Here is a 15136-nt window from a genome sequence, read left to right as displayed (position 1 = left end):
GCATTCAACTTTTTTACAGTAGACCCATAAAAGTTGAACACCCCTAACATTGTACAATTTCAAATGTGAAAAACATGGCCGCAAAACATTGACCTTTGAACTTCCGCCGTCCGTGACGTGACATGAAGCATCAGTTCGGTGAGCGTTAGCGATGAAATCATTTCATCGGATGAAAATGTGATAGGAGGTGAGCATTTCGAGTTTTATTTCTAGTTATGGATCTGATGTTCCTGTGGGGAAACGTGGACTTTACAGATGTCGCCGTCTATACCGCACTGTGTGGATGTGCTCTTAGTGACCTTGCCCCTTCGTTGGTTTGTTTTAAGATGCCACCCCGAGACAGAAGGTACCTGCCACAGTACCCTTGAATAGAAACCCAATCCTTTTTTTTTTTTAATCTCCAGATCTGATCTGTTGACGGCAATAACCTCCGAACTCTGCCCCTTGTCACAGACAGTAAGCGAAGAGAACAACTCCCATTCCTGGATCAATAGGGTGTCCCCAAAAGTAAATGAGACCAGGGATAGTTTCTTAGTGGAAATGTCGCATTTCTCAGGGGAAATTTACACTAGATGCACCCCATGGGTCAGAACGCTAAATAGGTTTTGGGCCTATTAGTGGTGGATCCCCTCATGGTAATGTGTTAATGAGCGTGGGTCCCAGATAACACTATCTGGTTAAGAAGTGGTTTGTCGATTTTTCTAGAACAGGACCCACATTTTTCTGACTGGCAGCCTCCAGTCTTGTGTTACTTGTTATTAAAGTTAAAGTAAAGTTTTATTGTGCCTCACTTTATGTTTTATTTCTTTTAAAATTCCCCACACAGGTGATATACAATGGATGACAAATTAAGAATTTTGAAAAGCTGCACTGCAATGCATCTCCACACTATGCATTTGTAATTAAAAAATATATTCCTTTAATGATCCCCCTCCAAGGATAAATTCTCATCACTAAGAAAAGCATGAAGCAGAATGCATTTTTTTTCTTCAAAGTCACAACAGTTCCCAAATGTTTTAATAGCATGTCTGTGGCATATTTGATCAGATCAAGTATTTTAGTGCACATTGTCAAAAGTGGGCATACCATCAAAGTTGATGGAAGGTTCGTTCGTCCGACACTGACGGACGCTCGTTTTGCTGATAAGTAAAAGAAATGCAGATACAGCACTGACGGTTTCGTCCATCAGAACAATAGTTACTAACGAGGTTGAGTACCACCATTGACGGACCTCTCAGTCCATCAATGATGGCCAATGATGCCCCGCCTGTTTCATTTGTTTGTTCTCGGGGTTGAATACAGCAGGGTTGCTTCTATTCTCTCTCTCTCTCTCTCTCTCTCTCTCTCTCTCTCTCTCTCTCTCTCGCTCGCTCTCTCTCTCTCTCTCTCTCTCTCTCTCTCTCTCTCTCTCTCTCTCTCTCTCTCTCTCTCTCTCTCTCTCTCTCTCTCTCTCTCTCTCTCTCTCTTCTCTCTCTCTCTATATATATATATATAAAATATATAAACACTTTGCTCTTCCTGTACAGTAGGTGGCGATATGCAGTAGTGAGCTGTAATCTGCCAATGAATTAAGAAGAAGAAGGCTCACATCTATCGGTAGGAGTCGGCATGCGAATGACTTGGTTTGAATTCTACCCTTGGCCACAATACAGAGCGAGATTCTGGTTCAGGTAAGCCATTTTATACATGCACTAGCTGGTTCGCCGCCTTCCGGGCGGCTCATCAGCCAGTTCCTGCGGAAGGCTGGTAAGGTGGGCCTTCGGCCCACAAAAGTGTTGTTGCTTGGTTCAACTTTTTGTTCATCTTCATTGCTTATCGCGAAAATAAAGAGATGTTTAGCTCTACTAAATAACTAACAATTTCATTGCAATGCTTGTGGGTAGACAACATTTTTTCGCTAAGATGCCCGCGCGATCGTAGTGAGCCACTGCCTGAGCGGCGCAGTGGCGGCGCGCAGCGGCGCGGTGAAGTAGGTACGTTTTGAAAAGGGACAGACGGAAGGACAGACCGCGTGTGGGACGACGCGCAATATATATATAGATGTGTCTTTGGTCATTTGCCGTATGATGTAGATACACTGTTATATAGTGCACCATTTTAATAAAATTGAAAATTTCAGCGGTTCTACAATGACTTTTCTTCTTAATTGACTAACAGATTGATGATCAACGGACTGGCTTACAATTTGGCTCATCTTGAAATAATGACGGATGGGTGCCCAGGCCGCTTCCCAATGATGGACCGACAAAGTTTTGGAAAATTCCCACTACCGCAGATCATAGCCCACATTTCTCGCCCACATTATTTAATTAGCTTGTTTTTTAACCAGTCCCAATCCCACCCGAAATACCGCTGAGCCATTCGAAAGTATGGCTTGCTTTTTACAATGACGACCGGTAGTCAGGCAAATGTGTACGTTTCAACTTGCATTATTTATTAATTTAGTCCAAGTGGCTTTCGCTCTGTCCTTTAATGTTTGTGTGTTTGAATCCTTGGAAAAAAAATGGTTTCTAATATGGATCCAGGTGAAACTACTCTATGGTATCGAGTTATTGCAGTCATTGTTAAGTTTTATACAGGCTTCTCTTAACTTGAACCACCTGGCTCATAGTTCTCTCATTAGCACCCACACACCCTGCACCCCGGGTCCATGACACTGGAGGACATCGTGCATGGTAGCACATGAATGGACCACCCAGCATGGAGCTTGAACAGTCTCTTTGTGGCCAACCTCCTATAGTGGAAGAGTGGTCATAGGGCACACACACACACACACACACACACACACACACACACACACACACACACACACACACACACACACACTCACACACACACACACACACACACACACACAATCAAATGTACACACACATTTCAGCTACAGATAAACTGATTCAAGTACCTCTCATCTTGTGCATATGCAGTAGTTCTGCATGGCCCACCAGGCCTGGAATGTGATCCATTGTCATAGCCATCACGATGCAACAATGGCGCATTAGAGACAGTTCGCACCACAATGACTTCATGCTGATCCGTGCACAAGCGTCCATGCCACTGACTGGCCATTTACTGTAGCTACTTGGGAATGGAGTCCCTTTTGTGTCTCTTCAATGACCGATGCTTTTTCAAACAATTACTCGTATGGAAATGTCATCATGCGGCGCCACCAAAGCGGAGTTGGAGATGTGGTGGCTCGGTAGCTATTTGGAAACCTGAGCAGCATAGTAGTAGGCAATGCATTATCCACCAAAAAAATAAAAAGTTTGTTTCATCATGCGTGCATGGGTAAACTAACAAAAAGGTTCTGATAAATGTAAAGGTACTGATTCAACTCCTGTCCTGAAAGTACAGACTCTGACATGAGCTGACTGTAACTGCAAAAGTAATGAATATAAATGCACATGGCACAAGAAAAAAAAACATATACCGATACTCTATATATGCAAAATATATTCACACTCATTTTAAATTAATTTTATTATAATTATAATGAATTAAATATTAATTACGGCCCGGTAGTCCAGTGGTTAGCACGTCGACTTCACAGTGCAGAGGTACCGGGTTCGATTCCAGCTCCGGCCTCCCTGTGTGCAGTTTGCATGTTCTCCATGGGCCAGCGTGGGTTTTCTCCGGGTGCTCCGGTTTCCTCCCACATTCCAAAAACATGCGTGGCAGGCTGATTGAACACTCTAAATTGTCCCTAGGTGTGAATGTGAGCATGGATGGGTGTTCGTCTCTGTGTGCCCTGTGATTGGCTGGCAACTGATTCAGGGTGTCCCCCGCCTACTGCCCGAAGACAGCTGGGATAGGCTCCAGCACCCCCGGCGACCCTAGTGAGGATCAAGCGGTTCGGGAAATGGATGGATGGATAAATATTAATTAATAGAAACATTCCTGCATCTTAAATTTTGTTTAATACAAAGAGTTGAGTAAATACATTATGATGATTTTTTTCTCTTTTAAGAAAAGAACGACTCAATTACTCGAATACATGTTACAGCGGGCGGCCCGGTGTTCCACTGGTTCCAGTGGTCCTGCGTGGGTTTTCTCCGGGTACTCCAGTTTCCAAAAAAACATGCATGGCAGGCTGATTGAACACTCCAAATTGTGAAATAGGTGTGAGTGTGAGCGTCAGTGTCAGGGTGTCCCCCGCCTACTGCCCGATTACAGCTGGGATAAGCTCCAGCACCCACCGCGACCCTTGTGAGGATAAAGCAGATGAAAAAATGGATGGATGAATGGACATGTTACTGCTTCTTTATTTAAATCAATGCCCCGTGTGCCAGATATAAAATTTCGTGCCCCATAGAATCCATGGCCACCTGTGTTTGAATATTTTTTTTTATCAACGTTGAGTTTTGTTTTTTCCAAGCACTGCTGAGGCGCATCCTCTACTTTTTCACCGGCTTTTGTTATGCCCCTTTGCTTCTTTTTTCACTGACATTTTCACACCCCTTTTTTTTTATTGCACTGGATGGTACCAATCTGACCATATGTTGCTTATCACTAGCATAAATTGTCGCAACCCATTAAAGTGATGTGCATTTTGATTTTCGAGCGTGGTCCACCTCTTTGTTAGCAGTGCCCCTTGAACACTGCCTCCCCCCCTGACTCCACAAGTTGTTCCGCCAGCTCTGAAGATATGTTGACACTGGGGATTAAAATGGAAAAGCTGCCACAGTAAACAGTGACATCCCTTATTATTGGGTCACTGGCTGTCCGGAGGGCCTGGGAGGAGGAAGTGAATCTTACATTTGCAGGAAGGGAACCGGAAAGCAGTTGTCAATGGGGATTTCTTTCAAACCAGTTTCCACTTCTTCAACAATGGCGAGAGTGAGCTGCAGTTTTACAGGGAAGTTGGTATCATATCATTGGGTGTGACAGTGATGTACAGTAAATGCTCATGTCGGGTTTCACATATCGCCACTGATACACGAGCGGGTACGATGCTATGCCATGCACATGAGTTTATTTTCTGTTTGTTGTTATTTTTTTCTCCCAAATTTCTCTTGCTTACCAGTCATTCATTCATCTTCGGAACCGCTTGATCCTCACAAGGGTCGCGGGGGGTGCTGGAGCCTATCCCAGCTGTCTCCGGGCAGTAGGCAGGGGACACCCTGAATCAGTTGCCAGCCAATCGCAGGGCACACAGAGACAAACAACCAACCACGCTCAAACTCACACCTAGGGACAATTTAGAGTGTTCAATCAGCCTGCCACGCATGTTTTTGGAATGTGGGAGGAAACCGGAGCACCCGGAGAAAACCCACGCAGGCCCGGGGAGAACATGCAAACTCCACACAGGGAGGCCGGAGCTGGAATCGAACCCAGTACCTCTCCTCTGTGAAGCCGACGTGCTAACCACAGGACTACCGGGCCGCCTGCTTACCAGTCAATTCCTTAAAAAAAAATCACATTACAGAAAAAAAAGTAAAGCTTACTTTGCACGCGGGTAGACATACAACATGTATGAGGTACAGGATGTCAGGAAAGTCTCAGGATTGGCGGCACAAAACATGTTCCAATTTCAGACAACAAATTACAAATCGTTTCCTCTGAAGTGATCCTTTTGACTTTTAAAACACTTCTTACACACCTCTCACATCCTTACAGGGGTCACAGGTGACCCAGAGCACATCCCAGCTGAGTAGCAACAGGACTGGTCACCAGTCAATAATGACAAGGCACACATGCACAAAATCAATAAATAATGAATAATAAATACTCTCACATTCACGTGTATCTACAATGTACAGTCTTGGATTAAAAAAAAAGAGGAAGCCGGCATAGTTGGAGAAACCCACCCGAGCACTGGCAAGTGCACGTTACAAACTCCACACGCGAAGCCCTAAACTGAGATTTGAACCAAGAATATCTTGACTGGCGGCCCGGTAGTCCAGTGGTTAGCACGTGGGATTCACAGTGCAGAGGTACCGGGTTCGATTCCAGCTCCGGTCTCCCTGTGTGGAGTTTGCATGTTCTCCCCGGGCCTGCGTGGGTTTTCTCCGGGTGCTCCGGTTTCCTCCCACATTCCAAAAATATGCATGGCAGGCTGATTGAACACTCTAAATTGTCCCTAGGTGTGAGTGTGAGTGCGAATGGTTGTTCGTCTCTGTGTGCCCTGCGATTGGCTGGCAACCGATTCAGGGTGTCCCCTGCCTACTGCCCGGAGACGGCTGGGATAGGCTCCAGCACCCCCCGCGACCCTAGTGAGGATCAAGCGGTTAGGAAGATGAATGAATATCTTGACTTTAATGTGCCACCCGCCGAGACTGATGTGTGTGTGCATGTGTTTGTGTGTGTGTGTGGAGTGGGATTGGGAACAGGGTGGACAGTTAGAGAGAAAAAAAAAAAGAGTTGTTGCTTATTTAAGTTGGCACACGAAGTCATCTTGAATGGCACAATTCTATCCTCAGAGTAGACTGTTCAATCGTAAAGTCAGCAGGGACTGCAGCAACCTCATTCTTGTAGTGTCAGGCCCGTTATTGTAACTATTGATATGGGGCTGGGTGGATTTGGAACGGGGCCGTTCGTGTGTAAACATGTGTTCAGCCATGATAAAGGCAGTCCGACGACATGTTCTCGCTGCACACGTCACAAGAATGAACCGGGGGCTCGACAGATAATAGTAGCATTATTTTAAAGAACAGCACACCTTCAAGAATTCACGACAGCTTCTCTTTGTGCTGCAAAAAACGAGCAGAGTATATTGTCGGATAGCTGCACCACAGAAATGCACTTTTTCTACCTTCTGAAATCGTTGGAGGATAGCTAGCTGCGCTAGTCTGTCTAAATGCCAAATCAAAGAAAACTCCACCTATGCGTACGGTTAGCTTGCGCTTTGTGCTGGAATCGAACTGGCCATGAAAATAGGGCCGGTTGGATTTTCCCTGTGTCTATGAAAATTGATTCAAGATTGATCAGTTTGCATTAAATCAATTGGACCTGTTTGAGTCCGCAGACTCCCACACAAGCGTCATGGGTGGAATCTCAAAACAGTGACATATTCCTCTGAAATATTGATTATGGATCGATAATCCATTCATTAATCTCAAACCAGATAGTGATTCATTTAGAAAAGACCAGGAAAGTTCTAAATTTGATATCGATGATATTATAAGATTATTCTTGGCCTGGGTCAAAATTGATTGTCCGATATTATGGAACATCAACAGTATTTGGGTATTTCTGGGGTCGGGTTTTGACATGCTATGTATCGTTGCATTATCTACATCAGATGTCAATTTTTTCCCCCCGAATTGTCATCTTGAGAGATCGTATTATTTCCATTGCAATTTATTGCGAGAAGTAAAGCAATCGCTGACATTGATTTTAAAATTGGGTCCAACGAAAAGACAACCTAAAGCTGCTGCTCCCAACATTTAAGTCAAGTCAAGTCAAGTCAAGAGTATTTATAGAGCACTTTCAAACAGCCATCGCTGCATACAAAGTGCTGTACATGGAGCGATTTAACATACCCAATAAACAGTAAGACGAATCGGTAATAAAGGCGGTAGAAAGCACCAAACAGTAAAATCAAGAACAAATCTAAGTCATGCTGAGTCGAATGCCAAAGAATACAAGTGAGTTTTGAGGCCAAATAATCAAAATAATCACAATTTAAAAAACAGATCAAGGAAAACAACAACAACATCCACTTTCCAGACACCGTGTTCTATCGCACACTCGCCGGAGGGCAACTCTTGTACTCTACGTAATGAGCGAGATTTAGAACGACCAGTGAGATTGTGGTGTGCAATTGATCTCCAATAGAAACCGATCCGACATTGGTGTTACATGTCGGTCATAATTAGCATGACTCTGCGAAGTGGAATCGGCATAGCAAGTAATCATTCACGGGCGTTATGTGGTTTGATTGACATGGAGACTTAACCAATCCTGAAAGAGAGGAAAAGAGAGCAACTTGGATCACAATTTGACCACAGTCATTAAATTTATTTGGACAAGATGTGGTAGAAGACAAACTACTGACAGCTCTATCTGAGTGCGCTTTGTCGGACCAGCCCCTCCGCAGTCATGTGCCCCCACCCACCAACCCCGCCCCCCACACTTCTCTGGAAGTCCTGTGGTTTTATCTCACCCAGCCACTTCCAGAGAAACAAAACTTGTTGACCGGAGATCAGATGTCTGTGTCGCACGTGCGTGTGTTTGCTGACGTATCTGCACGTGAGCATTCTCCACTAATGTACATGTTTCTGTGATTGAGGTCGGTCAGTCACACAGGCCATTGATATTAGCGTTCTTGGCTATTTGTTGAAATTTTTTATTTTTATTTTTATGTAGCTCGACAGGCTTTGGTGTCACGCAGCCACAGCTGCCTCGAAATGGTCCCGTGGCACCTCGGCGTTCGTGTCACAGGCTCTTGTGTTGATATGAAAGCGGCGGGTCTGCATGTATAATGCAACAGGAAGGTGCAACTGAAAACAAGCATAGCTGAACTGCAAAGAAAAATTTACCGCATGACTGACGACTCAAATCCCCGCTCAGTAAACAAACAGGAACTGCACATGTAGTTTGTCAACACACATAATGAGAGCATAGAATTTCTTTCAACATCTACAACATCCCGGCCTGTCGGGTAAAAACAAACTATATCCAGAACGTTCACCCTCGAGAGTGTTAAAAATGACATGGGAAAGCCCTAATGAAGTGCAGAGGGGACACTGAGGAGGTTTCAGTCAGCATTTCAAATTGAACTACTCCCAACCTTTAAGCTTTTTAAACCATGATCTCAGTGCATTCCTCAGGCTTCAGAGACATTCTCCAGGCAGCACCAGTGAACCTAAAAGGACTCTCCCCCCCCACCCGTCCACCGCTTTTACAGCCTTTGAGTGAAACTCAAACCCTGAAAGCAAGTTCAGATGTTTTTTTTTTCTTTTTTTTAGCATTATACAAAAACTGTTTTTATTATATGTCCATGCGCAAATGAATTAGATTGTGACCTATCGAGAGTGGCTTACACAAATGGCAAATTCTCAGATGTGTCTGAAAGAATGCCCTGTTCAATTATCGCGCGGTGTCTGACAGTATTATTCCTTTCTGATATGCTCTGAAAACGATCGGGGGGTGATAATCTCAAATGTTCATCCATCCATCCATTTTCCGATCCGCTTTATCCTCACAAGGGTCGCGGTGGGCCTATCCCAGCTGTCTTCGGGCAGTAGGCGGGGGACACCCTGAACCGGTCGCCAGCCAATCGCAGGGCACACAGAGACGAACAACCATCTGCGCTCAATTTTTAATGTTCAATCAGCCTGCCATGCATGTTTTTTGGAATGTGGGAGAAAACCAGAGTACCCGGAGAAAACCCATGCATTCACGGGGAGAACATGCAAACTCCACACAGGAAGGCCGGAGCCGGGATCGAACCCACGACCTCTGCACAGTTAGGTCGACAACCTAACCACTTGGGCCACCCATATCAAATGTTAAACCAGTTAAATATTTACGATCACAAATCCTGAACTCTTGTTTTTTTTTTTTTAAGTGAAATGGAACAATAGCCAATTGGCAAGCGACCTTCAGCTTCTGGTGTCCATAAATAGCTATGCGACTGGTTGTGCTGTGCGCATGTATAACATCTACTAAATAATATACCACAATGAATATGACACAGAGAACCAGCCACATCAATGTACTTTGGTCACTACATAAGCTAACTGTTGCCTTCGCATCATCAATAAACACGCCCAGCTAACCGACGTACCTGCATGACGGCCATGTTGGGTGGGTTTCCTTTCTGATCAAAGGCACGTATGGACATTGAAAATAAAGTGGAACTTGAGTATTTATCAACCGCTCCTCGGGAGATTTTTTTGTGAAAGCCAAAGTGTGCTATCAATACACAACATAAAAAAAATTAACTGCGAAAGGTTCATTCCGGTTCTCTTGTAATTTTAATGGCGTATGCAACTTTTGCGGCACAATGTCGCAGCATCCGTGATCTTTTTGGATCCACATATATGAAATGTGATAACTTTGTCCGTACTAGCTCAGCATCACAAAGGGGGCGTGTCATATCTATCTATTCATATCTATGACTACTACTACTACTCTGACTACTTCCTACTACTACTACTACTGTTTCTTTTTCATTAGAGTATTTCTCACTACGGATTACATGTAGCACCACAGTGCCTCTCACAGGTCAGGACCTGTACTACAGTAAATGTAGGTTATTTATTTATTTATTTTTCAGTAAAAATATCATGTCTGTGTGGTCTGTTGCGTTCGCCATCAAGAACAAGCTGCCAGGTTCTAAACGAAACAGAATAACGCTTTGGAGTCCAGAAATTCAGGGTCATACAAAGTGTGACAACAAAAATATTTATTACAGAAAAGTACAAATTGGAATTGCTGGTCACAAGGAGCCAGGAAAAAAACAACGTATAAAACAAAGAGAGCTTACAAAGGTAAGGTACAAGAGAACACCGAGAATACACAAACGAAACATCACAAGTCTAACAACATGAAACCAGAGATCAAGATCGATAAGAAGTAATTCATTCATTCATTCATTCATTCATTCATCTTCCGAGCCGCTTGATCCTCACTAGGGTCGCGGGGGGTGCTGGAGCCTATCCCAGCTGTAGGCGGGGGACACCCTGAATCGGTTGCCAGCCAATCGCAGGGCACACAGAAACGAACAACCATTCGCACTCACACTCACACCTAGGGACAATTTAGAGTGTTCAATCAGCCTGTCACGCATGTTTTTGGAATGTGGGAGGAAACCGGAGCACCCGGAGAAAACCCACGCAGGCCCGGGGAGAACATGCAAACTCCACGCAGATAAGAAGTAATACTTTACTTAAAAACAAAGAGCTACGAAACATATCGAGAGGTCTTGAGTACAACACTTGAAGCAAAACAGCGAGCAAGGTCAATAAATCAACAAGAGACCAGGACGCTTTGCAGTCCTTAAATACATGACAGGCCCGATTGGTAAACGCGAAACAGGTGAGCCGGCTGGAGGGAAACACCCTTCACTCCCGAATGGAAAAAAAAAATGGAGAAAAAAATCCCCACCCAAAATTCTCTGCACACCACTACATAATGACAACCAGAAAAAAAGGTTTGTATTTAATTTATTTATTGCAAATGTATAAGAAATAAAATTGAATACAACTAAGAAATTGCATCAACATCAATTTTCACAGGCTTTGCCACCGAGCTAAAAATTGAGCTCAGATGCATCACGTTACCGCTGATCATCCTTGAGAGGTCTGCACAACTTCACTGGTGGTAAGCGCAGTTGATTGGACAGGATTTGGAAAGGTACACCCCCTCCTCTGTATAAAGGGCCACAGGTGACAGTGCATCTCACATCATAAACCAGACATGAAAACAAAGGAATTATCTGTAAGCATCCGAGACAGGATTTCCTTCAAGGCATACATCTGGGAAAGGGTTCAGAAAAATTGAAGTTCACTCGATGAGGTAGGATTTGAGTTCATTCACTTTATGGGTGTCATCAGTGCATGATGATATTCATTCATCTTCCTAACCGCTTGATCCTCACGAGGGTCGCGGGGGGTGCTGGAGCCTATCCCAGCCGTCTCCGGGCAGTAGGCGGGGGACACCCTGAATCGGTTGCCAGCCAATCGCAGGGCACACAGAGACGAACAACCATCCACGCATCCACAATTTAGAGTGTTCAATCAGCCTGCCATGCATATTTTTGGAATGTGGGAGGAAACCGGAGCACCCGGAGAAAACCCACGCAGGCCCGGGGAGAACATGCAAACTCCACACAGGGAGGCCGGAGCTGGAATCGAACCCGGTACCTCTGCACTGTGAAGCCGACGTGCTAACCACTGGACTACCGGGCCGCCCCTGCATGATGATATAAATTCTAATAATAATGATCAAAGTAATCTTGCCTCCACTCATGTCGGATTACAGAAAACTGATGAGTGAGAGCAACAAGGAAGCGACGATGGCATCTACTGGAAACGTGAGTCTAAGCGAGTTCACCGGGCGAGGAATAAAAAATTGTCCTGCAAACAAACTAGAAATGATATAAAACTGATTTAATGGGTGCATGTGAGGCTTTGTAAAGCGCTTTATGAAATGTGATTCATATGAGTGATTCAGTTCATACATTCATAAAACATCCCCTGCTTTGCAAGTTGGATTGAGTCATTGTTTTTAAAAACAATGACTCAATGAATTTTTCCTTTGTATCATCCCGCTTGGGCTTGGTTGTTGTCGGATGCGAGTTTTTTCCTTTTTTTTTTCTCTCCAAAGCATGTTGCTGCAAGTCACATTCTTTTCAGAAATATATCAAGTCTCAAAGCATTGGGTTTGTTTCAAGGCCGGGTCTGTTTCAAGCTTCACCCTCACTTTGGCCCACACTCAGTCCAGACAAAACTGATACACAAACAAGGATGCGTTGAGATTCGTCTTCTTCCCCTTCCATCGACGCAATGACCCCTGTTTTGGCTGTACAAGCACAGCTGTTATCCTCTGTCTGAGACGCAAAAACACAACTTGACGACCTCTGGCCGCTGATTCCCCTCGTCTTTCCTGCGACATCTTCAAGTTGATGAGCAGCTGTGTCGCAGATTTGGATCCAGATTGCCCAAAAACGCCCCTTGAATCACAGTTGGAGTCGTTCCGAGGCTGTGTTGTTGTGATACTATGGAAAGCTCATTACTCATTTGTGCCGTCAGAGAGGATGAGAGGTGGTTTTAAGTTGCCGTACTTGGCTGGATGAGGAGCAACTCGCTGTGTTCATATGGCATCACGGCTTTCAAGTAAGCCGCTTCCATCAAAAGCTTTCTGCTGTTTGTTACGATTGTCAGAACGATTCTTGATCTTAGGAACCGAAATCATTCAGCTCTCACTTTCACTCTGTCTGGGTTCCCCCTGAGAGACTCATCTTGAAAGTGTGCCCCCTTTAACTCTTGGTGGTCACTGCAGTAGATGGAAAAACTGTTGAAAAATTGCTTTCTCCTATAAGAATGAATCTTTAAAAAATCCGAATGTACCTGTAGGTTATTATTTACGCTTGGTTTAAAAAACAAAAAACATTGTATTGGTAATCTTGCAGGAAATGCACCTTAGTTACATTGTTAGGACAAAGGAGAACATGCATCTGTGCTCCAGCCCCCCCCCCCCCTCAAAAAAAACAACTTTAGATGTGACATATTACTGAATACTGGCACTCGAAATCCAAATTTTCGAACTTTTCATGCCCACCCCAAGTTTCACGCAATGTTCAGTCAAACTGCGCCTGGGTGGAGTTTTCTTTCTTTTGGTATTGTCGTAGACGGGGTCGTTTGCACCACTCTGTGCTGGGAAGGAATGCAGCTGACTTGTTTGCCGTCCAATGGAAGTTTCTCCCCTCATTCTCTTTGAAGTCAGCGCAGAGAGAGGCACGCGGTCGACATGGCAGAAGTACTTGAGGGAGTCCAGTTGAGAAAAGTACATTCAAAAGGAAATGCAAGAAGATATCCAAGAAGATATGCCGAGAACAAAGTCACCAAAATCTCATTACACCAGCTGCGCCACAACTTAGACCTGTTTTTGGCCTGTCTAAATTCTAGATTTTCACCATTAGGGTTTTCACAACAGACAGAAGGCCGTTTTTAATTTTTTTTTTTTAAATTACGTCATAACCTCACTTGTTGAACAATAATTCAAGCTGTTACTGTATTTGCAAGTGTGTGTTGCCAAAGCTCGATAAACATGCTGGAGTCTGAATAGTGCAGCAGTTTTCCACAGCTGCATCCTGGAATTGAGTTACATAAGAAACATATTAAGCTAGTTGTCATTCTTGGCGGGCTATTAGCTTCAGCTTCAGAGGCTGACTAGCTTTATTGACTCCGATGCAGACATCACTTCCTAAATACTCAATAAATCAGAAAGTCAAAAGCATTAACTGTCATGTGTTACAATGTACAATAAATGCTCATTTAGAAACAAAAGGATCTTATTGAAAAGATGAATACTGACTAAAAGTGGCCGACATGGATGTGGCTCAACTTCCCGTACTGGCATCATGAAAGCAAACATGTTGTGACTGACTCATCAGCACTTCTGCTGGTTGCATCTGTTCATAATCAATTCCATACAATCGACCTCATTTTTAATAGTACGTTAAATCTTTAATTACTAGTAAGCACCACTTTGAAGTTGTTCGCCTCCTCCCGCCTCTCAAATTTGGGAACTACTACACTTGCACGAACGCAGCATGAGAGATGGCCTGATTGGCCCACAAATGTTATAAACGCTGGAGCAGTCTGTCAATTGCCATCCACGTGACTTCAAAACTGGAATTCTAAAGCCAAATTGTTGCTTGAACAGCAACATCGTTGTCATATTTGTTGTTGTGGTGGTTTCCGCTGCCGTTACCTCAGGTGAACCTTTTGAGGCTTTCTGTGGTCTACTTTCTTGGCTGCCGAAAGTCGCCGAGTGTTTTTTACACGTGTGTGTGTGTGTGTGCGCTGAAGCGCTGTTTGACTCCCGCTGATTTCCACTGTCCCCAAATTACTCCATTTTCCTTCAATACCATCTGCTCGAGTGTCGAGTAGTCACTACATTCTCTTCCTCTCTTCTTTAGCCACCGCCATCTGCTTTCCTCAAATATTTGGAGCACATATCAATCTTTTTTTTTTTTTTTGTGTCATGTTTACCACCGTGCGCCTATGCATCTCTCGCCCAACCACGGTTTTGAACATCCGCAGATCCAAAAGCACGTTTGATTGACACCTTCATTGAGTGAGAAAATAATATATAAGAAGGGTGCGCAAGTAGTTATGCAGTTATAAAAAAAAGACATGTACATTACTTCTGTTCATTATAGGAAATAATACAGTCATCATATAATGTCACAAATTTCACCGACGTAATGCTAATGTCTCCCGACTTTTGCACCTCCTGCATTAAAGACGGCTAACTCTGCATTCGCAAGCTTTTCTCACATTGGTAGATGAGTGGAACACGCGCCAAAGAGGGAACTAGACTTCCTGTGCTGATCCACATGAAGGCATAGATTGTGATAAACATATGAAAATATCACATTATCAGTCGTATTGATTCGCCACATTCCAATGATGAATCTGTATTGAATTTGACCTTTTGAACAATATCTTTGTATTGTCGTACA

The sequence above is a fragment of the Hippocampus zosterae genome, chromosome 2 (genome assembly GCF_025434085.1).
Source record: "Hippocampus zosterae strain Florida chromosome 2, ASM2543408v3, whole genome shotgun sequence".
Classification (NCBI taxonomy): domain Eukaryota; kingdom Metazoa; phylum Chordata; class Actinopteri; order Syngnathiformes; family Syngnathidae; genus Hippocampus; species Hippocampus zosterae.
Note: the sequence above shows the minus strand (reverse complement) of the source record.